The 25,452-nt window shown below is 41.5% G+C and overlaps 1 protein-coding gene and 1 pseudogene across 1 annotated transcript in view; one reads left to right on the top strand and one right to left on the bottom strand.

Annotated features, from left to right (window-relative positions):
* Positions 1 to 9,149, bottom strand: part of LOC109465598 (LARGE xylosyl- and glucuronyltransferase 1-like) — a 91,040-nt gene extending 81,891 nt beyond the window's left edge. The window contains exon 1 of the mRNA XM_019762950.1: positions 9,041 to 9,149. The gene's annotated coding sequence lies outside the window, so the exon portion shown is untranslated. The remainder of the gene's footprint in view (positions 1 to 9,040) is intronic.
* Positions 1 to 25,452, top strand: part of LOC109465585 — a 213,552-nt pseudogene that overhangs the window by 127,367 nt on the left and 60,733 nt on the right.

Here is a 25,452-nt window from a genome sequence, read left to right on the forward strand (position 1 = left end):
TGTGTGTGTGTTTGTGTGTGGTTTAGCAAGATAACTCGAGAAGCAGTGGATGGATTGGAATGAAACTTGGTAGGTGGGTAGGTCTTCATGAGACCTAGAAATGATTAGATTTTGGGGCCCCTGGCGGCTTTCCTAGGTACTGCAGCTGAACTTCCAGTTTTGATATCTCATGTTCTGGACATGCTAGGGTGACGAATTTTGGTTGGTAGATAGCTCTTGGGGTAGGGAAGAAGTGACATGAGTTTGGGTCCCCTAGCGCCTTGCTCTGGAACTGCAGGAGCATTTGTTGAAAAAATTTGAAGGACGATAACTCAAAAACCGGTTGACGTATTGTCGTGATTTTTGGTATGTAGGTAGCTGAAGTGATGCTTGACATAATCAGATGGCAATTATGCAAATCAGGAGCTAATTTGCATAATTAATGAGGAAATTATAAATCTGCTTTGTTCGATAATAGAACTATGAAACACTTGTGACATCTACTTGAGAACGAGAAAAACATTTGAGGATATAGATTATGTAAATGAGGACCTAATTTGCATAATTAATGGCAAATTCTTATAATTCCATAGCTGTAACTGCTGCACCCCGAATTTCATACTTTCCACATTTGGAAGTTAGTGAAGGTGAACATCAATAAATATAATTTATTCAAATCATGACCTCATTTGCATAATTTATGAGGAAGTGCTATAATAGCCTTTTTGTTATGATAAGGCTGTCATTGGATGGAGAATATGATCAACTGATATAATCCATGCAAATGAGGCTCTTATTTACAAAATCAATGATTAAAATTGTATAATTCGTCACCCGCAAGGGTTAACATCATTTGGCGAAGGTATGAGATCGTGGAACTCTTGTTAACCATTTTTTCCTAGGCAAATTCTGCTCAGAAAGGCCAATTTTCTGGATAAATGAATGTTTTTATTTTCTCAAATCTGCCCAAAATGTGTGACCTTTTGCATGGTTTGTCCTGTAAGTCACCCCTAATGCAACTTGAGGTTTGAAATAAAGGACTGGTAAATTTTATAATTATTGTTTTTCATGGTTTATGGCAAAAATCCTTATTTTTTGCTGGTCCATCCTCTTAAATTGAAGTGCTTATAGTAATGATACATTTAGCAGACTCACTCATGCATCATTCTAGTGAGATATTATACAAAGATATTGCTACATATGGGCTGCCATAATGTACAATTATATGAGTGTTCTGGTCGATCTGACCCATGGTAGGGCAGGTATCTCAGGAGATACGTAAATGTCATGTAGTGATTATTAATGTTTACTAGACATTGCAAACTTTTATTTCAGTTTACAGGAATTCTGACCAGTCTGGGCCTGTGGCCATGACCCTTATGCGACCTCCTTAAGGCCATAAAAAGGTTTATATTGACTCATGCTGCTGATGAAATATAACACCTAACACAGTAACAGTCCCTGGGCTAGGGCCCTGCTAATTCAATCAACCTCTGCCTTATTTCCTTCCTTTTTTTTCAGAACAAGGTAGCAGAACACAGTTTTTGCCCTATGGGGATTTCTATAGTTAAGGACCCCAAGATGACTCACATCGACGCGGTAAAATTATAGTAGGGTGCACTTCACAAATACAAAAATCGAATATGTTTCAGAAGAAGATATAAACTTACTACAAAATATCTGGAACCAAAAAATTCTGTCGGCGTATCTGCTCGTAACGTACACTTTGAAATCGCCCTCTACGGACGTGACCTGAACTGCAGCCGACTCATCCGGAAAGCCAGTTGCGTTATATGGCGCATTTATACACGAACTGCAAAATCTTCTCAATTCAAATCATACAGTCTCAAACCCGATACATTCCTACACCACACAGCACAATTTACATCTGGCTGACGCTCTTATCAGGCCTTCTACCAGCCTTCTCAAAAAAATTTAGAGTAGGTGGCTGATAAGAAAAAGTAGCAGGCGAGCCACGAAGTGGCTCGAAGCGAGCCGCGCAGGGGTACGGGTACGGGAGGGGGTGGCCCCCTCCCGTTGGGGGGGGTCCGGGGGGCCTCCCCGGAGGACATCGTAAAAATTAGACCCCTAAACATCGTTTTTGGTACATTCTGAGTAGCTTTTATGGCAATCTTGTGGCTCCAAAATTTACTGTTCGTGCACAAATAATTCCGGAAAAAGGCTGTATTAAACTTGTTTGCCACTCCGATCGTATTACGCGCGGTCCTTGCGCCCGGCCACAAAATGCAGAAAAATAAAGAAAGCATATTTAAATGTCAATTTGATCGAAAACATAATCATTGGGATGTGAAAAAATGTCACAGTTTCGCTTTTTGGAAGTTTTGTTTCTGTTTTGACGGTTTAATTCTAGCGGGGTGCGATCCATAAATGCCCTATGGAAATTCACCCCGCGTCCCGGTACACTGACTTCCGGGTTCCTTGAACAAGAAAATTACGAGAAAATGGCCAAAAATCCGCGTAGAGAAATATACATCTTCCCGAAAATTATTTTAATTATGTATTTCTTTAATAGGATGTTGCTTAGTAGTCGTAGAAAAAACGTAGAAAGCAGCGTAAATGTGTCTCTTCTTCACCGGCGAGAGCCTGCCGGCGAAGAAAAATCTTCCCGCGCTGCCGGCTGCTGGCCACATCGCTTATCCAATCAGAACGCAGGTCATGTGAGGTGAACCAATCAGAGCGTCGATCGCACGCTGCTACTTAATATTCATGACAAGATGGCGCCTGAAAGCTCCTGTTTTCGTACAGCGATGCGGAATGTGCGTGTTTTTATTCCGGGGTTTTGACGCTGATTTTTGGCTAGCCGTGATTAAGCTACAAATGCAACACTAGAGGAGACAACAGATGAGTGATCATTTTACGATCGACAAGAACTTTTGATGAATGAAACAGCTGTGAAATCTCGCTGATGGCGATTTGTTTTTGAAAATTTGTCTCTGTGTATGAAAGATAAGAACACGCTTCTATACATGTCTTGATATTTTTTGACGTGATTTGTACTAGTTATTTGTAGCAGGAATGTTACTAGTGCCGGGAGAAGTTGGGAAGGTAGCGGCTTGATAAATTTTCGTGAGCAACGAGTTTACGAAGCAAGTTCCACCTAGCTCGAGCGATACAGCTCCGCCGCGGATACAACTCGAGCCCCGAACGAGACCTCCCCCCGTAAAGTTTCGGCCGCTCTGGCAGGCCGCGGGCCGCTCGTAGAAGCAAACGCTGACTCGTGCACTAGAAATCTGCACAGGAGGCTAAGAAAGAAGCAGTTTTCAGATCCAGAAAGCTAGCAGAAATTTGTCTGAAGTTCGTCAGAAGAAATGAGCCGGTGAAGTTTGTGAGAAAATGTAACGGAGCTTACTTGTTTTTCTGAAAATTTAGACGAAAGTAGCCGGCGCAAAAATTTGAGTAGGCGGCGATTTTCGCCGGTAGCCGGCTTGTTTTGAGAAGGCTGTCTACCCAGCCTTCACTGCACTACTTTCTATACCTGCGTCATAGACCCGGGGGTCGCCCATTAATACTGTGTTCTGCTACCTTGAACAAGCAGTCTTCTAGCCAGCACCCACCTTTCCCTCATTTGAGATTTTGACAGAATTGTGCTACATGATGACAGATGTCAGACAATTATTTCGCCATGGTTTTATTTCACAGTAGGAGCAAAATGGAGGTTTTCAGAGTGTTCCAAATTCGAAGTTGAATTCTATAGGGCTTATTCACCACAGATTGTCACGTGACTCTCCCCCTGGCGTCCGCCATTTTAGGGCTATCGCTATGCAATGCTATGCAAACTCTTGGCGATAGTTGTGTATTTTGGGCCACAATCTACGTTTTGGACACTCTTCTTGTTAGTAACATTGTCCTTGGGGTTGTTCTGGCTCCGTGTCCACTTTTCATGTTGTCAAGATTGGCTTTTCAGTCTTTCTTTGCTGATCAGAAATCGGTGTGTTTAATCCTGGCGCGGCGTACGGGGCTGTACATGTACATGTAGATTGAAACGTGGGTAGCCATAAACACGGTAAAATGTTGGACTCGGAGCTACCTGTCCCTTTACTCTGTGGTAAATGTCCATGTAAAACAGGGCACTGGCAACTTGTAACACTCACCTTGTCCAGCCACAGTCGCGGCAGTGCGGACTGAGGATGGCGGCCGGCGGCCGATGGCCCCGCATTTGTTTGTTATTATCCAGACACAGTCCGGGGCTGTTCCAAAATAGCGACCTTTTGCGTATCCCGACTACAACGTACTTGTCACCACGCAACTGCATGTCCCACAACACTCTCTACACATCCTGATACAACGCTTCCAGACTCTTAGAGGGTTTGAACCGATGTTGTGTGTAAAAACTTCGGCCCAGTACCAAATACGAAGCTAAGTCGCGTCAATGGACTCCGCTGGCGGTAGACGCCGTCTCGATCAGACTGATCAAAACTCAACAAAAACGGGTCAATCCCAACAGATTTTATTTTGTTCCAGTAATGAGAGGTATGAGTGGTGGTAAACTCTTCGTGTAATAGGACAAAGGACAGTTTACCTAACGTTTGTCGGCCATTTCAACGCTTGGAAACTCGCTGTAGGCGCTGTAGCCCCAAAATGGCGTCGCACGGGACATGAGGGGTCGTGACGTCATGATGACGTGTGGTGAATAAGCTCTTATATATGCAGTAATGATACAAGGTAGACATATTAATGAATTCACAGTGGTGAGGAACCAGCTAAAACTGTGGAAAAAAAAACAGGTATGTCTCCAGGTTTACGTATATGGGCAAAAATAGGCAAAAGGAGGTGGATTTCAGGTCAGAAGACATCACACCTGAGTGAGAAGCCATTAAGTTTATGGTGATGACAGTTTTCACTGAGATCAGTTACCATTAAACACACCCCTTACACCATCACAGCCACGGTCCCAGTCGTTTGGAATAGGATCAGGTTCTAAAGAACGTGCTACAAAACTGTTCATATCCGAAACTACGATCCAAATTACACAATGTACACACGACCAAAAATCAGATGTACAAAAACTGCATGTGCACGCAAGTGTACAAATCCTCTGACGATTCAGATGTTTGAAATTGTATCCACTATATACTATCTTTCATCATTGTCAGTCATGCACTCAAAAATTAAGATAGCAGATGTTGTCTGAAAAGTCTGCAGAAAAGTCTTCAAAATATTTCCCGTTGCTTGAACTTGGTATCATGTTCCACCTGGATGTCTAACCTTCATGAAAATATCATTGATACTTTTTTTCCTCAGATCAGTGACCTTTACACACGTCCCTCCACACCATTATGGCCAACATTTGACACAGTCCAAAATGTATCACCGATCAGCTTCTGCAAAACTGTTCTGATCCAACTCTTACTGTGGAATCAATCGCCCATTTCCGGCTCAGCACTGCAGATAACTTTGCTCCAGAGTGCACGTGAAACACACGTCCATTTTATAGCCTGATAGCGTGATTACTGTACTTGTAACGCTATCCGGGTGTCGTGGTGAGGTGGATTACTACTAGTTCTACAGATTACGGCCGGGTTAATGTGCTTATATTACACACACACGTGGTTAATGGGACTCCCTTAGCATTAGGTTCTGTTACACTGGCAGACTGTGTAAAGGATCTGGGCTAATACCACATAAATTCTGTGGACCTTGTAAACTGAAAATAGCAAGGTCCTGAGTGACTGTATGTGGCAGGGTTGAAATATATATTTTGCGAATACTACGGAATAGGCATACAGGAAAACATTGGATGCACGAAATGAAATAAAGTAACTCTCAGCAAAACCTAATTAAAAACCTGCCTTTCTAACACTGAACTTGAATATGAGATTCTAATTTGCCAACTTTGTTATACCAAATACAGCAAAGGTATTAGTACAATGTAGTTTTCATGTCACATTGTATCACACGGGCCGGAACACCCGTACCGAACATAATCGCGGTCCAGGTATGACATAAATATAGAATACAACACGGTGTATTCCGTATCGCCCGAGGTACCAGCCCGACCGCGGGTCGGATCGCCTGACGGCCCAAGGCCCGCGTTAAGAACCCCCGGGCCATACCGCTAGTTATCACACGGGCCTGAACACCCGTATCGAATGTAATCGCGGCCCAGGTAGGACATAAATGTCAATATGCTGCACGTATGGTAAATTAAAACATAATCCACAAATATCTGGTACATCAATAGTCAGAAAGTAGGCACACAGCTCCAATTAGAAGTGCATGCATGATATACATTGTATGTACCAAGTGTTTCCAGCCCTGTAGAATATAATTCAGTCTACTGACTTCAATGTTATTGAAAAAGTGATACTTGAGGAGAAAAGTTATAAAATTCAATTTTCAAACCTAATTCGCCAGTCCTGCACATTGTCCCATCCTCAATTTGATGTTCGGGGACTATGATTGCTTTCAGCCTAATGATGAAGCCAAAATCCCCTACATCTACTTAACATAATATATTCATCCTTTATGGAAGGTCAAGGGCAAATTGGAGGGATTGAGAGGAAATAAGTGACTCAACTAGTAAATCTACCATAGGCTCCTGACCTATTACAATGAAATTGGTATTTTATCATGAAGTACTACCGCATATGTGTATAGTCCGAAGGGGGTATGCACAGATTAGGCCACAAAAATTTAATTTCTTGGTTAACGGATTCGCCCACTTCATTGTTTTCTGATTTGCAAATAAAAATAAAAATTCAGAATCAACTGCAAAATGCTCATATTTTGCCCTGAACAGTTGAAAACAGTCCTTTTCATCCTAGCTGTTACAGTTATTCCATCTTTCAATGCAATGGTATCATTAAAAGTTTAAAAGTCATTGTTTAAATTTTGAACCAGCCTGGTGTGTTGACTTCATGGCTCCTATTGTACCATTTTGGGCCATAATAGGATGCCTAGGCCTGTTTTTATTACTCCGTGAAGGAGGTCAGGACCTCCGGACGGAGTGTTGTGATCGGCTGATTTTTCATGTTCGCAGTCAAAACACTGGGTTCTCTTTGTGTAATCGGCACGCAATTTTATACGCCGTCTTCGGGCATGCCCGTGTTGATGCACGAATGTGTATTTTTGCCGTTGCAGCTTTCGCGGTCAATGTAATATTGCAGACGCACCCCTACAATTACGAGGCGAATTGGAATGGTCCAGAAAAACGCGTTGTTTGGAATAGCAGTGGGGGGGTGGAACGTCATGCAGATACGGGGTGGTTTTGATAAGTGGTTCCAGATGTTTTTTGCCAATGGTTAAGAGATGCCAAGTTTTTTGGAAGATGTTCGCAGCCAAAACGCATTCTTCCGTACGTCGCATTTTTGTGTAATTTCGCATGTGGTGTGGCATTATGTCCGGGATGATGCACGTCTTTTTATTTTTACCGTAGCTGTTTTGATATTGGAGTAAATGGTTATTTTCGAAACATCCCCATGTCGTTGAAATGTTGTCGTCCGTTTATGTCACCGGTAGTAAGTCGCGGCGGGGCTGATGGGGCGGAAATGTGGGGTGGTCAGAGGTCAACATTAGGAAATGTTAATACCGATGACGTAATCCTATCGATTTCAAACTGGTCGGGTGTGGCGACCTAGTGGCGGCATGTATTTAGTCACGTAGCAACTGGCCGGTCGTCCTAGCAACGACACATGGCCAATATTTTTGGGTTGTGCCGCTCCATAGTGTTAGTGGAGCAGCTCTTTGTAAACATGGACAATATTTTTGAGCAACCCATCAATGTGTTCTGCCTCGTGGTCGGATGTGGTCTGGGGCTGGTAAACCGCATATACAGTACTAGTAGATCGGGTAATTTTATGATTTGCTAGTTGTAAAGGCGTCGTGTAGTATGAGCCGGTATATGAAGAAGTAGCCTGTGTTACACAATCATGCTTTCGGCCGGATATTGATGTGCAACTGTTACTAATTACAGGGACTGCGCTAATGCCGACCAGTCGCGCTGTCCTGATACACCGCGAATGTGTGAGTGTTCCCTGTAGACAGTCCCGGGAGTCATTTTTTTGCACATTCCAGGAGCCAAACCAAAATACGTTCATGAACCGAGTCCAAAAAACCAAAACGTGAAAATCGGATGATCGGACCTGATGTACATTTCTCTTTCTGTAGATTGTACACACAATACACACATCTTTAGATAATCTGGCCATGGCAGGTAAAAAAAAGTAACCCTGAATCATACTAGATTAGCGTAAATGCATGTTTATGCGTTCAAAACAAGAAAAGAATTTGTTTCCCGGTATTAATCTCTTGAAACACGGCGCTGAATATTGACGCAAAAATATTTCGGGCATCGCGCGCCCTTCCCCGTTGTTTAGACTGTATGCAAATCCCGCGTCACGTGTCGGCATTTCGCATCTCTGATTGGTTGTTGCGTCTTAAGATGACTGAGCCGACGCGCGTTTAAACAATTTTTCTTTGTTCGATTTATCACACTTCACAGAGAATTGTCGCCAATGGCTACTTCTTTTTGTTGCAATATATAATACTTCACGGAGAATTGTCACCTATGGCTTTTTGTTTATTTTTTTTGCCCGCCCGTTCCATTATTTTTCTATAAAAATCTGTTAACCAAGAAATTAAATTGATGTGGCCTTAAGTTCAATTCCAAACTATGGCTTATGTAGTTATGATAAGTGGTGACCCAACCATTACTAAACCATTGCAGATTAACTATTTTTGTGTGCAGAGATTTGTATGGCCTATAGCATGAATGCAAAATTAATGCAGTACACTGATCCACACTATGAGTATGACTCGATTTACACACATGGGCAGAAACCTGTATGGAAACTGTGTATGCACCGGAGTAACTAAAAACTGCATACATGAATTTTTCCTGCATGTTATCCGGTCTGCTTTGACGTATGTCATGAACGCAGGTCCAGATTGTACATCATCCCGAGGGCTGGCATACGATCTGAATGTACGTACATCAAAGCAGGCCAATTTTCACAAAGGAAGTATTGACGAACACTGTTTTCAAACGCTGCCGTGCTTACATAGTACTACATCAGTTACTGTACATGTACATGTAACTTACCACTTGCAACTGTCAGATGATTTTTGTAAGCAAGATGAAGAACCAACAAGATAATGGGATAGATGTCAGATCCAGGGGGTCCCTCCAACTCTCTTGTTGATTTCTCAAATTTTCCTGCAGCAAAAAAAGAGCAAAATTTATGGTTTTAATAGACTTGCATAGAATTCCATGGACTAACTATCAATATTGTCAGCAGCCATGGGACCACTGGACTGGAAAGGCCCCCAAGCAAGACATTGGCTGAATATAGGACTCTGATCAATATCTTCACGCTGTGTTCCCTTCTGTAGAAACCTGTTATACCATGGCTGGCATATGTCACTGTGGGATCAAGAGTGTACAGGGCTCAAAATATATTTTGGGGTCAACTTGCACTGGTTCAGATAATAAAAATCACTACTGGTTGTCTTGCACGAAAAAGAAGTACAAGCGCAAGCAGCACAACCATATGTGTACATGTATGATCTTCTGTCCTCTTCCATACAAAATTGCATGCGGGAAAACATATTACATGCATTTTAAAGTGTACATGAAAAATCAAAATCTTTCTTAGACTACATATCAAGTTGTTATATAATTACACATGGATGTGGCTACTCCGTCACAACAAGCACCACTATTACTATTAGTAGTACAAATTAAGGCCACAGCAATTTAATTTCTTGGTTAAGGGATTCGCCCACTTCATTTTTTTCTGATTTGCAAATAAAAATAAAAATTCAGAATCAACTGCAAAATGCTCATATTTTGCCCTGAACAGTTGAAAACAGTCCTTTTCTTCCTAGTTGTTACAGTTAATCCATCTTTCAATTTGCAATGGTATCATTAAAACTTCAAAATTCATTGTTTAGATTTTGAACCAGCCTGGTGTGTTGACTTTATGGCTCCTATCGTACCATTTTGGGCCATTATAGGATGCCTAGGCCTGTTTTTATTTTTGTTTTTTTTCCACCCGCCCGCTCCATTATTTTTCTAGAAAAATCCGTTAACCAACAAATTATCAAATTGGTGTGGCCTAAACTGATATTGCACTCAAGTCAAAGAAGTGCAAAGAGACATTCACACCTCGCGCCCGCTGGTAGAGCCAGAAATGTCTATAAAACGTCTAACAGACATTTAACATTCTCGAAAGTTTCGGAAATTTTTAAAACATTTGTAAGAATGTCTTTCCCAGGTCTTTACAGGGTCTTTTTGGGGAGGACTTGTTTGTTGTGTTTTCCATTGTTCATGAGGTGTCTGTGAAAAAAAGTGTGAAAACTGGCATCCATTAAGGTCTCATTCCGGTATTCTTCCGCGTGGGTACTCTAAAGTAGATCGTACTAAAAATTAAATGCGTGTATGGATGTGTGTTTATATCCGCCAGAAATTGCATTTTAGCTAAGTCAGTTGGCGTAAACCGCTTGTGATATGAATGGTTGTTTGTATGTGCTAAAATTAGTGGGTAAGTGTTGACATCCGCGCGACAGGTCGGATGTTTACACGCTGTTGTGATGGGTAATGCGGTCAGGAGGTAGCAGCGCTGGAGGACCTCTGGCGGAGAGTGGCCAAGTGCAGTTTATAAATAAATAAAAAGAGATTGTTGGGTTAGATCTGGTTGGGAATTTTTTGACGTAATGTAGGGCCATTGTGCTCAAAATTGATTGGATAGACTAGATGGCTGTCATTCAAATTATTGGGTTTTGGCCTATGTAAAGTTACATATTTTGCCATAGGCGGCCATAGTTAACAAAAACTCAAGAATGAGACCTTAAATGAAAAGCACTGCACAAAGCCAAGACAATTTAGAGGGCAGGACACAATTAATTAATGGACAGATGCTAATATCTTTATAATGACAATGACAATATAATATAAGTGCACATTGTGCTAAACAAAGGACTGTCTTCTTCTTCTTCTTCCGGTAATGTCCAACTGCCGATACCGGCAATAATTGACATGTCTCGGGTCGAAGGTCACCAGCGTGACTGAGTCTAGGCCGGACTGGACACCCTCGAGACAAAGGTGGCCAAAGACGGGGATTGGACAGTGTCTGTGGGCAGGGCGTTCCAATCGCGGATAGTGCGAGGAAGAAAGGAATAGTGTTTGTAGTTCGTGCGGCAAGTTATGTCCTGGAGCTGTTGACTGTGGCCTCTCCGGCTTCTCCTGCTGCCAGACACGGGCTTCAAGGCGTCGCATCTCACACATGCAAGGTCATGCTGGATCTTGTACATCATGGCGAGTCTGGTGGTACGGCGGCGGCCTTGGAGAGAAGCCCACTGTAACTCATCCAACATGTCAGAGACACTAGAGGTGTTTCGGTGTCTGTTCAGAACGAAGCGTGCTGCCCTTCGCTGTCTCCTAGGGGTGTCCCTACCTGACGTGTGAAGAGATTATGGATATAAAATGTCCACCTTGGGTTATATCGATGTTGTTTTTCAGTAACTATGTAACTTAATGTTCTCCTGACTGGCCTTTGTTCAGCGATGTCTAAATCATGTCTAATGTCCGCTAGACATTTTATAGAAATTTTTGGCTCTACCCTTCATGTACAATGACATTCTAAAATCCAACATTTGCTGTATATGATGTACATGTATGAATCCATATTTTCATGTCATCATCAATCCTTGATGTGCCACAAGTAAATGTTGACCAATCCATCATCATTAGTAAAGCAAACTAGGCTAAAATTAATATTGACATCTGGTCCTCACATCATACATCATAGATACTGGCCACACACAGGCAAGCTACATGAATTATACAATCAAAACTCTCCTGGTATGTTTTTAATATCATGGAAAGCTAGCAATCATGATTGTAGATTTTTCCTTCACAATGTCATGATTTCCATGCCATGCATCAAATTTAACAGAATCTTTCAGCTTATTCCTGGATAAAATAACTGGTACATGTACATAGAATTAGTAAGTTCTACACAATCTATACTTTTTAACATACAATTCACATGTACTCTGCAATGTAGATCTAGGTTTGAAATACCCACTCTCACACGCTCGCTGCACAAGGCATGGTTTCTGCAGTGTGAGAGACTTATTGGGAAATTGAATACGACCTGAAACGAGACATTCTACAATGCACAATACATTATGGGTTTCGCGCTGGCATGGTATGTGTAGTTTCTGTCAACGTGCTGAAATAATCCTTCATAAGTCCATATAAGCCTGTGTTGCAGATAGGAGAAAACATAAACATTAGCCTATCTCTCCAGTACACAGGCTCTGGGTTATTTTGAGAGCCAGGGATGTCCACATGGCTGCTGAGTTATGAACAGAATGTTCTACTGTCAGATAACAACACAGTTCAGGGCTTGAAATTCTGGGTGCAGGTACAGTGTACATGTACATGTAAAATTGGGTGCAGGTACAATTGGAGCTGTGCAGGTACATGTATAATTTCTGATGTCTACAACACATGTCAGTTTCTAAACAGTTTTTAGCATTATGATCCATACTTCCTAAATTCTGAGTAGTGCAGGTAAAATTTGTCTGGTGCAGGTACATTTGTACAGTTATGTACATGTACATGTAATTCCCAATGCCTGCATCAGTAGTGCAGGTACATGTATATATGTATGCAAAAAAAAAGGGGATTTCAATCCCTGCAGTTTCAAGCTGCAATCCCCCCAAAAAAAACAGAGATGACCTACATGTAGTAACCTTGAAACAATTTATTATGTTAAACAAGTCCATAACAACTCAGCATCAGGGAGTTATCGTTATGTTTGATCAATGTTGGTTTTTATAGATTTTTAGAACATTTTAGACAACTCAGACGTTAAACGGATAGTAAGTGTTGTGAGTGAGTGTAGATGGTTGTAATTTTTGATTGGTTGGTTGATTAATTTTAAATTTATCAACCAACCAATCACTGTACACTGTCTTCCTAGCTTAACCAGCATATTAATAATCAACTTCAAAGGTTTACTGTAGTCTCTAATGGCCAGAGAAATGGTTGCTTCTACCCCACAGTCAAGTGCCTGTGAGTTGGTGTCCCCGTGGTAATAGCCATGCCATATCTTGTACTCAAACACTACTTGACCCCAGTGACCGGAGGTACACAGAAGCAGACTGCAGGGCTCCTGAGCACTCAGACCCTCCACTGTTTGGGTTGTGTCCTTACAGAAGTGGAAAGAAAGCCTTCTTGTTGACCGTGATATATTGATATGAATCGATAAAGACCTTCATTGTACAGTTTTGTCCCACTTGGCTTGGCTATATTGTACATGAACATTAATTTTGTATTATGTACATGTACAGGCTGGCCCAAGTAAAGCCTCAGTCACAACCCACCGTGCGTGCTTTTTGTCCGTACGTTTTATTGGGAGGCCACGTCTGCTACGTTTTTTTGAAAACATAGGGAAGGAGTGGCATCGACGCACGTCACTCGCACAGTTGCTGTGGTCTGCTCGCCAAGTCTGGTCGTGAGCGGTTGCATGCATCGTTCGTTGCGCAAGTGGTAAGTGTGTCTCTGTGTGACTGTAACTTTACCGTAAGGAGGCCGTATTCAAACGTGCTTCTCACGTGCGGTATGTACGGGGCACGCGCGTCGCCCGTACTCTCACGCACGGGTGGTGAATCCGCAGATCTAGACCACACGCAGAAAAAGTCCTACGCCGTGTCTGCGTGCTCCCAAATCCGTATGATTCCGTACGGAGGCGGTACTCACCACGCATGGATGCCCTACGATTGCCCACGTTTTTGCACATAGACAGCACGCAGAAGCACGTGCGGCAGATTGTGACCGAGGCTTATAGAAATCTTTTACAATCAAACTTGCCCAAGCGACCACCTTCAAAATCCACCATCTGATAGTGACCGCTTTTTCTTGGTCCTGATTTTTGCCTCCATAGACAGTAACAGGACTTGTCTAAGCTGATCCCTGTCCAATGGCCCTAGCTCCCTATTTATCATAAAGCATGACATTTCCTGAATTCAGCATAATACATGGCCAGCTCTCAAAATTTAGCATAGAGCGTTGTCAGGACCCTCCCATGCAGGCCATATGGCTGAAACCATTTCTTCAGTTGCTGAAGACTAGTAAGAAATCTTGTTGCTGGGTCAATGGACAGTCTATCTGTAACATACATGTAGCTGGAAGTTGTGCTGCAATTTTCTTGTTCTCTGTCTTGTCTTGTTGCCATGCTTTTTGTATACATTTGTCTAAGGTAAGTTTGACTGCCACTTTCCCTTGGTCTTATGGGTGGTTGTCTTAGACAATTTTGACTATATTTCCAATAATATTCATCTTCAAGAGGGTATAATATTTATGCAAGTGGAAATTGGCTGAAACTTCAGATGTTCACCTTAACAGGAAAAACCATGGGTAGAGATCATGAGGGACCCTCCATAATGTTACCCAAACTGGGCTAAAACTTTACCCCAATCACTGCCTGTCATCCTACTGTTTTTATAAAGTTCTATATGCCCTAAAAAAACAAGCAGTGTTGAGACAGGTCCTGTCATCACCTTTTAATACTCAGGGTCCATCTTCCACCTTTAATGTGTGGAAGGTCAGGGGTCAGACATGATTGACAGCTCCATCAGACAACCCTGAATGGTTCTTCCTCAGCTTCGGCTGCCCATTGTCCTCCAATCTTTCAGCAATCATGGGCATGGCTGACATCTATCTCCATTGGAGTTCTCAATCAAAACATTTCACTGTGATCACGTAGGAACCTGATCAGATCAATGTCAACTTTAAAGAATGCTTCAACCCCCTTCTTGACATTTTGGCACCATCAGTGCAGTTATTCCTAACTTTCATTATGGCACCAGCATACCACGAAGTGTGGTGAAACATACATTTATTCATGATCATATTGCTTTCTCTCATGTTTCTTCTTCTTCTTGTCCTTCTTGACTTGTAATTTCATTAAATGGATTCAAGTTCTTCATTTTTGGGCCAAATATGAAATAACATGAAATTTGGCATGAAGGTAGTGGTCAAATACAACCTTCTTGGATACAGGCTTCTAAAATTGTTTTATTTTTTTATTTTTATTTTTTTGGACAAAAAATGTACATTTTTGGCTCCTGTGCCCTGTCATCCAAATGACCTGAAATTTGGTATGAGGATACTTTGGACACATGTCCAAAGAATGTCATTCACACTTTTGACATACACCACTTTAAAATTGTGCAAAATAGTTATTTAGTTTTTGCCATTTCCAGACCATAAATGTATGTTTTTGGCTCCTGTGCCCTAATATGAAAACCATATTAAAACCAGGATCCAAAAACTCTTTAGGCACATTTATAGCACCTGGTCCAGTTCTAATATTCCTTTCTTTTCACTGACTCAAATCTCCAGAAATCAACTTGAGATGAAGCTGATTCTTACTTGCGATATACCAGTGTAAATAAAACAGAGCCCCAAGAGATGAAATACCAGTGCTTTGTTCCCATGTGACATTTTTACACCTCCAGGATAGATAGAGCCAACTTTCCTCGCCATCACTTCCATTTTTGATGCGGGATGGTGAGCACATATCTTGTCAGACGGATGGTTTTAGAATTACAGGGCAGTGCAGGAAGGTCACGTTATCCTACTGAACAGGCATCTAATCTGGGGAGCAGGCCCACAAAAACTGCCCTCTCTGCTCGGCTGTCAATCACGGCTGCAAGAAGCTGCCAGAACAAACATCCATGGGACAGGGAGAAGAGAAACAGAACCTGGTGCAGTCAAGCTTGATAAAAACTTAGTAGAAACTTAGGTAACATTTGCAAAGCAAATTTATTAATGCACAATTATCTTCACATGGTCTAGCCTAAGGCCGACTTCAGACTGACGATGGTATATAGTTGCACGAAGCCAAGCCAAGCCAAGAATCATTGTGACTCACTGCTACAGCACCAATTACTAACGAGACAGATAGATGTCTAGCCCAGGTCTTTGAAATCAGAGAGTATTATGATTGTGTACAGAAAGCACAAACTTGTATCAGGACACGTCAAAAGTAACAAATTAAAGATTCATATTGATTAGAAAATAGAAACTGATTTTCCACCTAAGAATTCAAACGTGTTGTGTGCATTGTCACTTATTCCTTATACAAAGGAACACACACAAATGCATTCATAACTTCTGGAATCAAACACAAAAGAGACCCAACCCACAATCACTGGTAATACACGTACCATGACATCCTTGGCAAGCAGAGAAGATAGTGGCAATTTACACGACAAAGAGCCAAACTTCTACCAGCGAGAACACTACAGTCCAACTTTCAACCTCAGAAAGTTAAACTCATGGCTTCACTCATGCATTTTCAGAGTCAAGGCAGAAATTATAAGGGTTAGACAAGGTCATGCCTGCTAGGACTACCCCTCCAGAAACGTCTTCCCATCACTTGAAGGTTGTGACAGATCTGTTCTGCACCTTTGACCATCAGGAGCAAGATCAGGAGGCGAGCAAGGCACCATGGGATACATCATCTGTCAAACTGTCAGATTTGTCAAAATCAATGTCATGCTGAAGATACAACATACATGTTGTACAACACCGTTACAACTATGGACATGCACGCACTTTCCATGTGTTGTATCTTAGCAGTCTCAGGAAAATTATGTTGCGTATTAGTTATGCTTCCTCTAGATATCACCTCTGTGTCACATGAAACCACTAAGGGTAGAGCAACTTTATATCAGTGCAGTATTGGTACTTACAATGTAGTGAGGCTCAATTTATAAACAGCTTTTTGAAACAGCAGGACTGGAGATGTTGGGACTGCCTACAGCGTGGGAGTGGGGGGGGGAGCTTTTTCACCATGTAAAGAGGAACTTTATGGTCTTTTCCCTGACAGCGGGGAAAAAAATCTACCGACAGGTCCAGAGTAGTCGCCTGACAGCTCAGCGGTTGTCCCTGATAGCTTCAAAGTGTGTATAAAGCCAACCTTTCAGGCTAAAAACAGCAGGAACAAATCTACATGTACAATGTAGGTCATGGGTTATATGCAAATTTCTCTATTTCCCCAAGAAGACTCGTCATATTTGTTGTTTGGCGCTCTGTTTTCTGAAGTTAGCTGCTTTACCTTTTAAAGTTTTATTTTGGGTACTTTTATCACTGTCACTGTTCTTGTACCACCTCTTCCTCTGGGATGCCTGTTTTCAGCTGTAATGATGTAACCACCTGTAGTCCTTACAGGGGTGATGACAGCCACATACATGTGCAGTGCTTTTGACAATGACAAACAGCAGTAACATCCCCTTTAGTAAGGGTTACAGACAGGCATATTTGTGTTAACAGATCCTTTGATAGAAATGTAGCGAATGATTCTAATGGGTGTTAACGATGCCTTGACAAGAAAAATTTGACATACCCAGGCCTCAAAGTTAACTTTTTTTTGCTGTTGTCCCAGAGTTGCTTCTATTTTGGAAGCAGTGCAAGGCAAAGTGTTCCACTTTATCAGTGCAAAGAGTGGGCTTTGGTATGTACCAAAGTTTTCTTTTCCTCAGTATGTACTATGACTCCTCTAGATTTGACTGAGACTGTATTCAGTCTATATTGTCCAAAAATGTCATCAAAATCTAAAGCAGATCTTTTTTTCCCTTTTTTGGAGCAGGCTAAACCTACAATACTAAATGATACATTGTTGTATTCTCCAAATATCTTGAGACAAATATTTTATGTCATGTAAACTGTACCAAGAAGGAAACAGGATGCTTTTAACACTTAACAGTTGCACAGACCCACACTGACATTCCCCTGGTAAAGGCACAAGTTCGAGTTCATATTTCCTGGCTTTGTGCCAAATTCCAACTGTAGGAATAATACAAGAGAGGAACTGTGAAGAACCTAAACAGTAGGCAAAATTCCAGACTTGCCAAAAACTGTTTCTCTAACAAGGCGAAAGTTTAAACAGTGACGGCCTGGATGACAACACGCGCTCGTGGGACTTTCTCTGAAACTTTAAAGCTTGTCTCAAAGTAAACAGGGGCGAATAGTTGAACCTGTTATGACTACAAGATTAAAGAAACAGATATGTCTTTGTTCACTCACAACTGACAGCTGTTGGAAACATGACTGAAGTTTGAAAATACACAAACAGCTATGATTTGAAGTAGTTACCACGTAATTAGCTCAATCATAATATACCAGTAAGGAGTGGGCAAACGCACCTGGCATTTGAAGGTCCAGGTGGGTGCATATTCCAATAATATTGCTTGTGTGAATAATGGTTATATTTAAAATCATACATCCATGTATGGTAGGCGAAGAAAATTATTGCCCATGTATATACTACTATCTTATAGAAATGTAATTGACCATACAGAAGTCTCTGTACATTTGTCGTGTCAACCAATTTACCTTTATAAAACAAACGTTCATCCAATAAGATAAACCGACCCCTCTGCAAAACCACTCTCCTGGTAGATGTCTTTTTACTTCCTGTCATTTTGCCTGTCAATCTTCCCTCTTCCACCTGCTGTCAAAATGACTTACGAACCAGCATAGCCACCCAAACATCAACAGATACCAATTGTGCTAATGATGACCTAATTTGCATAATTAATGTGAAAATTCTGTGACTCCTTATTGGTGAATGATAGGAATTATATACCTCTTGACATGTGTAACTTACTTTAAAGGTTAACACCACTATACATATATTATGTTAACGTAGATGTCATTTGCATAATTAATGAGGACATGTTGAAAGGAAGTATGACAAAGCAAACCCATATTTCATGGAGGTATGAGATCTCGGACCTCTTGTTTCAAATAGTTTGAAGTCTTAATCAGGTCACAGACCCTTGACTTTTTTAGCCCCGCTTTGGCATAGTTACTTCCGCATTCGTTGCGTTTTGCTGCTGTGTGATGCGTTGCACGAGAAGTACCACCAAATTATACATACACAGGACACTATATAGATGGTACTGTATGTGCAACCCATATACAGGTGTATATATGGGTCCTGCAGGACAAGGGTTTTAAAATGTCTGCTAAAAACCAAGTTCAACAAGAGTTCATCCACCAGGAGGCCCATATTTTATCTTGACCTTTGTCTTCCTAAGACTTATCAGTGTACCAAATATCATCACAATCCATAAAGGCGTTATGAAGTTATGCTGACTACAAAGTTGTGGAAACAGACACACACACACACACACAGACAGACACGCCAAAAACAATACCTCCATTTTTCATGGAGGTAACAACAAGAAAGACAAACCAGTCCCTCTGCAAAGCCGCTCTCCCATTAGAAGACAGATGTGGACCACTCCAGCCTGGCACTTTGTTTTCTTTCCTCTGCCCTGCAGACTGACATTTATTTGCCTGCCAAGGTGACCTTGACCACAAGCAGTTGAGCGAGGAAACAGAGACTTGAGAAATCACAAAAAAAGGGCATGGCCAAGGCAACCACTGTGTACGTGAAAAGACAAGATTTTCCAAGCCCCTACACATGGACAAGAACACACATCGTTTTGATCATGTTGTGTTCATCTCCTTGTTCTTTTCTTCTGACAGATACATGTATACCCAATTCCCAAGAAGCTGCCACATGCACATGTATACATGTACCTTGAGAATACTCGGCCTGACTTCTTATTTTTTCTCCTAATAAAAACTTTTAAATTTTTATGTCAAGTTTTGATGTCAAATAAATACAGCTGTCTTAGGCCACACCAATTCAACTCTTTAATTGGTTCGTTCTCGGATTTGCCTCTTCTTTTTTTCTGATTTGCAAAAAAAAAAAAAAAGATTCTAGTTCTGAATCAACTCAAAAAGGCTACATGTATACTTTGCCCTCCTCAATAGTTGAGGAGAGTCCTTTTCTTCCTACTTGTTAGTGATGTTACGGTTTTTCCATCTATAAATGCAGTGGTTTGATTAAAAGTTCAAAATTCATATTATAACCCAGCCTTTTGTGTTGACTTCATGGCTCCTATCGTATCATTTGGGGCTATAATAGGATGCTTAGACTTTTTTTCCACCCTGTCGCTTCATACTTTTTCTGAAAAAAATCTGAGAACCAACAAATTACATTGGTGTGGCCTTACTTAGTAAGCATAAATAGACGCATTACTGGCCTGAGGCTGAAGAGCTATAGGTTCTTGACCCTAACTAAAATAATACAGGGGAGGAAAAAATTAGTTGTCAGAAGAAGACAAATGGATTATTATTAGCATCACAGGCAGTCCTGGTGTCTCCATGTGCCCCACCCGGTAACCATCCTCCCAACTTGACCCCTGACCTGGCTGTGTTCTGTTGTCTGTCAGTGACTGGTAGTGAAAACATCTGGGTTTAACTTGACACAGACTCAAGCAGAGCTGACCTTGGATCAGGGAAGGTCAAAGAACAGAGGAAAGGAACTGCCAATTGACACTGGTTTCCTCTACACTACAGTCAAAGTTTTCTAAGACGACCACCCAGGTTAAGTGGTCTTCTTAGACAAGTGATCCTATACTAAAAGCATGGCCACTAGACAAGACTGAGAACAAGAAAACCGCTGTAAAAATTTCATCCCATTTTACAAAGACTGTCCCCATTGACCAAAATGACCCAGTCCTTGCCATTTTACATTTCTATACTGACAGTGTGCAAGAACTGTCATGCTGTTCTTGCGAGTTATCATCAAAAAAGTTTTCTACCAGCCATTTGACAATGGCGCGGTCATCATTGGCAGAAATTGGGCCATGGCCATGCGCAATTCCAAATAGTCCCAGTCAAGTTGGACAAGTGGTAGACTTAGATGAATCTATAAATGCTTACGTCTATGACAAAAATTGGGACTGAGAAAAAGCAGATGTTAATATGGCCTGATGGCTAGTTGATAGAGGTCTGTCACTTGGGCAAGTTTGAATGTACATTGTACAATGTACTTCCGAACACTCACATACATGTACATGATGTACATGATGTACAATCATGTAGATATCGACCTCCCTTCTGTACTGCATATATTTAGTTTAAAATTTACAGAAACAATTAGTGACAGGCTACAGAATTTTTATAACAGAACAAACTTTCTTTCTCCATATCATTACAAGTCAGAGCACAAAAAAGTGTATCATACCAATAAAATGACATTTGTGACATGAAACTTGTTTCTTTCTTCTAAATCTTCTACCTTAGTTTCAGACTGAATAACCTGTTTGTAATGAAGTAGTAATTTGTGGTTCTAGGAACAACTTCAAGCTGGACATGCTGGGAAAAGACCTTGATACAGTGTTATGGACTTGACCTTCAGATCGGCATTGACATTTGACCTTGCACGGCAGGAAGCACAAGATGATCCTTGGACCTACCTGAAGACAATAATTGGAACAATACCTTTTGCATGACAAGCCGGATAGTATGTCTTGTACAGTTGTGTTTTCTCTGAATAATGACACAGACATATATATAGCAGCTCCTTGCTACACATACATACATGCGAAGGACAAGAAGCATCCGGGTGTTTTCTAAAATGAAAAATACTGCAGAGTAAAAAACAATGTGCATCATCCCACGCATATTAGTAGACGACATGTCGAACTACACATACAGGAGGGCCTTCAAGGGGGGGTCCCGACAACGCTCTACGTTGAATTTGGAAACCCTGAATTACGCTTGACGATAAATTCCAAGTGGCTACAACGCATTACGTAGAATTAAAACGGCAAATACGCTCTACGCAAAATGCTTAGAGCGGTCCGTCTACACTCTACGTAGAATTAAAACGGCCGATTACGCTCTACGGAATGGGCTTACGGGCCCCCATACAGTAAATGCAGTCAACGGTGAGTTACACTTACAGCTGCAAACATAAAGTACGTGTTGAGTTCCACGATCACATACCTTTGCCAAATGACGTTAGCCACAACCAAATGTACTTACTTTATGCAGTAGAAAAGAAATGTATGAAAATTGATAAAAATCCAGAAATGGACAATCATCTGGTCCCAGTCCTGCATGTTTGTGGTATATTGTGTGCTGTCCTGTAAACCCCCTCCACGGACACACTCAGGCTCAGTCCCATGTATCCCCCATGCTGAGCCCACATGTGTTTATGTCCAGTGTCCTGGGGAGGGCGTCCTTCCTCAGATTTCCACTTTCACTGGACTGTGGCCTCCCTGTACCTCTCTCATCAGGGGAAACAACAACAGCCTCCAACATGGTACAGTACTGCCAACTGGACTAAATAATGAAGGCCCAATTTTACCTCCATGAAAAATGGAGGTATTTGTTTTTGGCACATCTGTCTGTGTGTCTGTCTGTCTGTGTGTCTGTCTGTGTGTGTGTTTGTGTTTCCGCACATTTGTAGTCAGCATAACTTCGTAACGCCTTTATGGATTGTGATGATATTTGGTATGCTGGTAAGTCTTAGGAAGACAAAGGTCAAGGTCAAATATGGGCCTCCTGGTGGATGACCTTGGTACTGCAGCAGAACTTCCGGTTTTTGTATCTTTTGTCCTGAACATGACATGGTCTTGCGCCACACATCACCAGGAAGTATAGCAGAACAACCATGGCACTTGAATTACATAGCCTGGCTCACTCAAACTTTCCTGAAGTTGATTGAACGTTCCTGGTCAGCTACATTATTTGTAATTAGTTGCTGCTGAAGGAGTTTTTCTTCTCTATAACTTTGTGGGAAATTTACTTTGTAGGACTAAGCAGCATACACAGTATATCTAATATTCTACCTGCAGCTTGATTGCTTGTGGCCTGCCAATACAATTATAGAAATTGCTAGAAGGTTGCACCTGTTTGGAATGATAAAGTCATTATCATGCGACTTTGTTTTACAAAATTCCTGGATTTGGCTCCTTTTCAAAATATGACTAACTTGATTACTTCTGCAGGGCATGACTCCCAAACTACAGTACCGTTCGCGTTATAGTTACCCTAACGGCCGTTACTAACGCGTTTCTTTTCCGTTACTTTTCCGTAAGTTTTCCTTAAGTTTTCCGTTACTTTTGCGTAAGTTTTCCGTTACTTTTCCGTTAGACTTCTGCATTCATATGCAGGCCGCGGTAACATCACAGAATAATGGGAGGAGTACTAATTTACCTCATGCGGGGCGGGAAATTACCGATACACACCGCTGGAACAGCGGAAGGAACGTTGATCTAGCCTGCATTTTACTATATTGTAACGTTTAAAACGTTTTACGATCACCGGCGCAATTCAATTAGATCGACATTTTCTTTTGTCACTGTTGCCCAGGCAATCATTTCTATAGTTTGTCAACTTTGTTTTGCTGTTTTTCTCTGTTAACTTATTTTACCACCGAATAAGCAAACCTAGATGATCTGAAGTTATAAATGCCCCGGTCCGCCGTACATAATAGGCGGCGGGCGTGAGGTAACGTTAGGGATGTGCAAAAACATCGCGGAAAATTCCTATAACACTCGAAAAAAGGCAGCATATTTACACGTGCCCACCAACATTTTTATGGCTAATTATTGACCAGTTTTGGGGAGTTTTGTTATGTCCTTGGAGTTTTGTTTAGAGTGGGACGGAAAGCCGTGCCGCGACTCCGACTCCATGCACTTCCGTGTTACATTACGTTGTATGTGACCAACAAAATTACGCCAAAGGCACCACAAATCCACATGTACATATATTTTTTTTCCCGAAAATTCTTTTGAGTACGCATTTCGTCACTAGGATGTTGCTAATTAGTCGTAGAAATAAGGTAGAAACCAGCGTAAATGTGGCTCTCTCGAGATCCAGCTCTCTGCATTTCGCGGGGAAGGGCGCCCCAGCATGCAACGGGCTTCGTTCTAGCCAATCACAGCGCAGGTCATCTAAGGTGAACCAATCAGAGCGTAGCTACTTGCATATTATAATGAGCATGCTGCACACAGGGCGGCCGCGGCCAGGGCGACCGGCCCTGAGTGCGCGGGAAATGTGTTTTGCAACTATATTTTTACGGGGATTTTCTGACGTTTGACGCTGACTTTGGCACGATATGATCGCACTACCATGTACACGCTACCATAGGCGGCAAATGAGTGGTCATTTTTATATAATCGTCGAGAAATTTTGGCGTTATGCACCCGGAAGTGAGCCGATCTCAGTTTGCGTTCCCTCGATTTTTGACAGTTTCCCCCCTCAAAATAAGAAACAAAACTACCGCTATTAAATAGAACCATGTATTACAATTATCATTTCAACATGATAGATCTATTATATATTCGCCAAAAAACAGTTACTCAAGCAACTGGATATGATTTTGAAAACGTCAGACGTTTCAGCTAGTATCCACTAGCTTTCGTCAGTGACTGAGAGACCAGAGGGGAAAGCAGGTTTTTAAGTACAACCTGTTTATTGATATGCAAATAAAGTGAAGACAAATTTTTGGAAGTCGAAAAAGGAACAAAAGTTAGACAAGTCAAGACAAAATGATGCAAATTAGTCTGACAGCTCCTGTTATACAGAACAGGAGCTTAAGTGTCCTCGGGGCTGGGAGTGCCAAATCCCAAGTGCCGGAAAGATCGACTCGTAGCCCCCCTTCCCTGTTGAGGGTGGGGTTGTACATTCTTTCATATATTGCCTCTTTGACACCCCGTTCCCACCAGCGTGTTTCGCGGTCTAAGATATCCGTGGACTCGAGTTTAAAAGAGTGACCCTGGTTGTGTTGTAGGTGGTGGAAAATAGCTGAGGAGTAGCCGTTGGCACTAGGTCGGCAATGTTCTTTGTATCTTACTTTGAGCGGTCGACTTGTCTCTCCAATGTAGGTGTTGTTACAACTGGTCTCCTCACATTTGTGGTAGTAGTAGTAGTAGTAGACTGGTTTATTTGAACTTAGTTGTTACATAAAAGCCTCCTGGCAGCTGTGACGGGCTGAATTGTGAGGCAATTTTACAAACGTGTCAATATACTACAGCATTAAAGTTGGCGTGTTAAGGACAGTTACTCGAGTGCTATACAAAACAAAATACAAATGTAGCAATGTCTGGTAGAATTCAGTTTTAACTTACTTATAGACATACTTGCATAAAATTTGAGTCTGTAAATAACATTCGCCTTGGTACCTTTGTGAGGTCGGTCCTTAGGGTGTACCAGTCTTTGTCTGAGGGTTGAGTGAGGTTTGAAGTTAGTGGCTATGCTGAAGTTTTGGAAGATCCCAAAAAGTAAACAATTGAAAATTATATTATAAAGCAGTAATACACGTTGCTATGTATACAATACACCAGAGATATGATGTGACTTTTGAAGAACTTTGTTAGTTTGCACTGCATGCATGCACTAACGGCAACAAAGTCAAAAGAGGATGCTAAAATGCAATCATGATATGTATTTATTACTTGAAGTAAAAATTGAAAATGATATTATAAATCAGTAATACACTTTACTATATATACAATACAACAGAGATATGATTTGAGTGTGAAATCAACTCCAATGGCGTTGAAACAATATTTTGGCTATGAAGTCTAAAAATAATGTCAACAGATTTCCTTCTGTATGGAGATGGG

The sequence above is a fragment of the Branchiostoma belcheri genome, unplaced genomic scaffold (assembly GCF_001625305.1).
Source record: "Branchiostoma belcheri isolate BF01 breed outbred unplaced genomic scaffold, Haploidv18h27 scaffold153, whole genome shotgun sequence".
Classification (NCBI taxonomy): domain Eukaryota; kingdom Metazoa; phylum Chordata; class Leptocardii; order Amphioxiformes; family Branchiostomatidae; genus Branchiostoma; species Branchiostoma belcheri.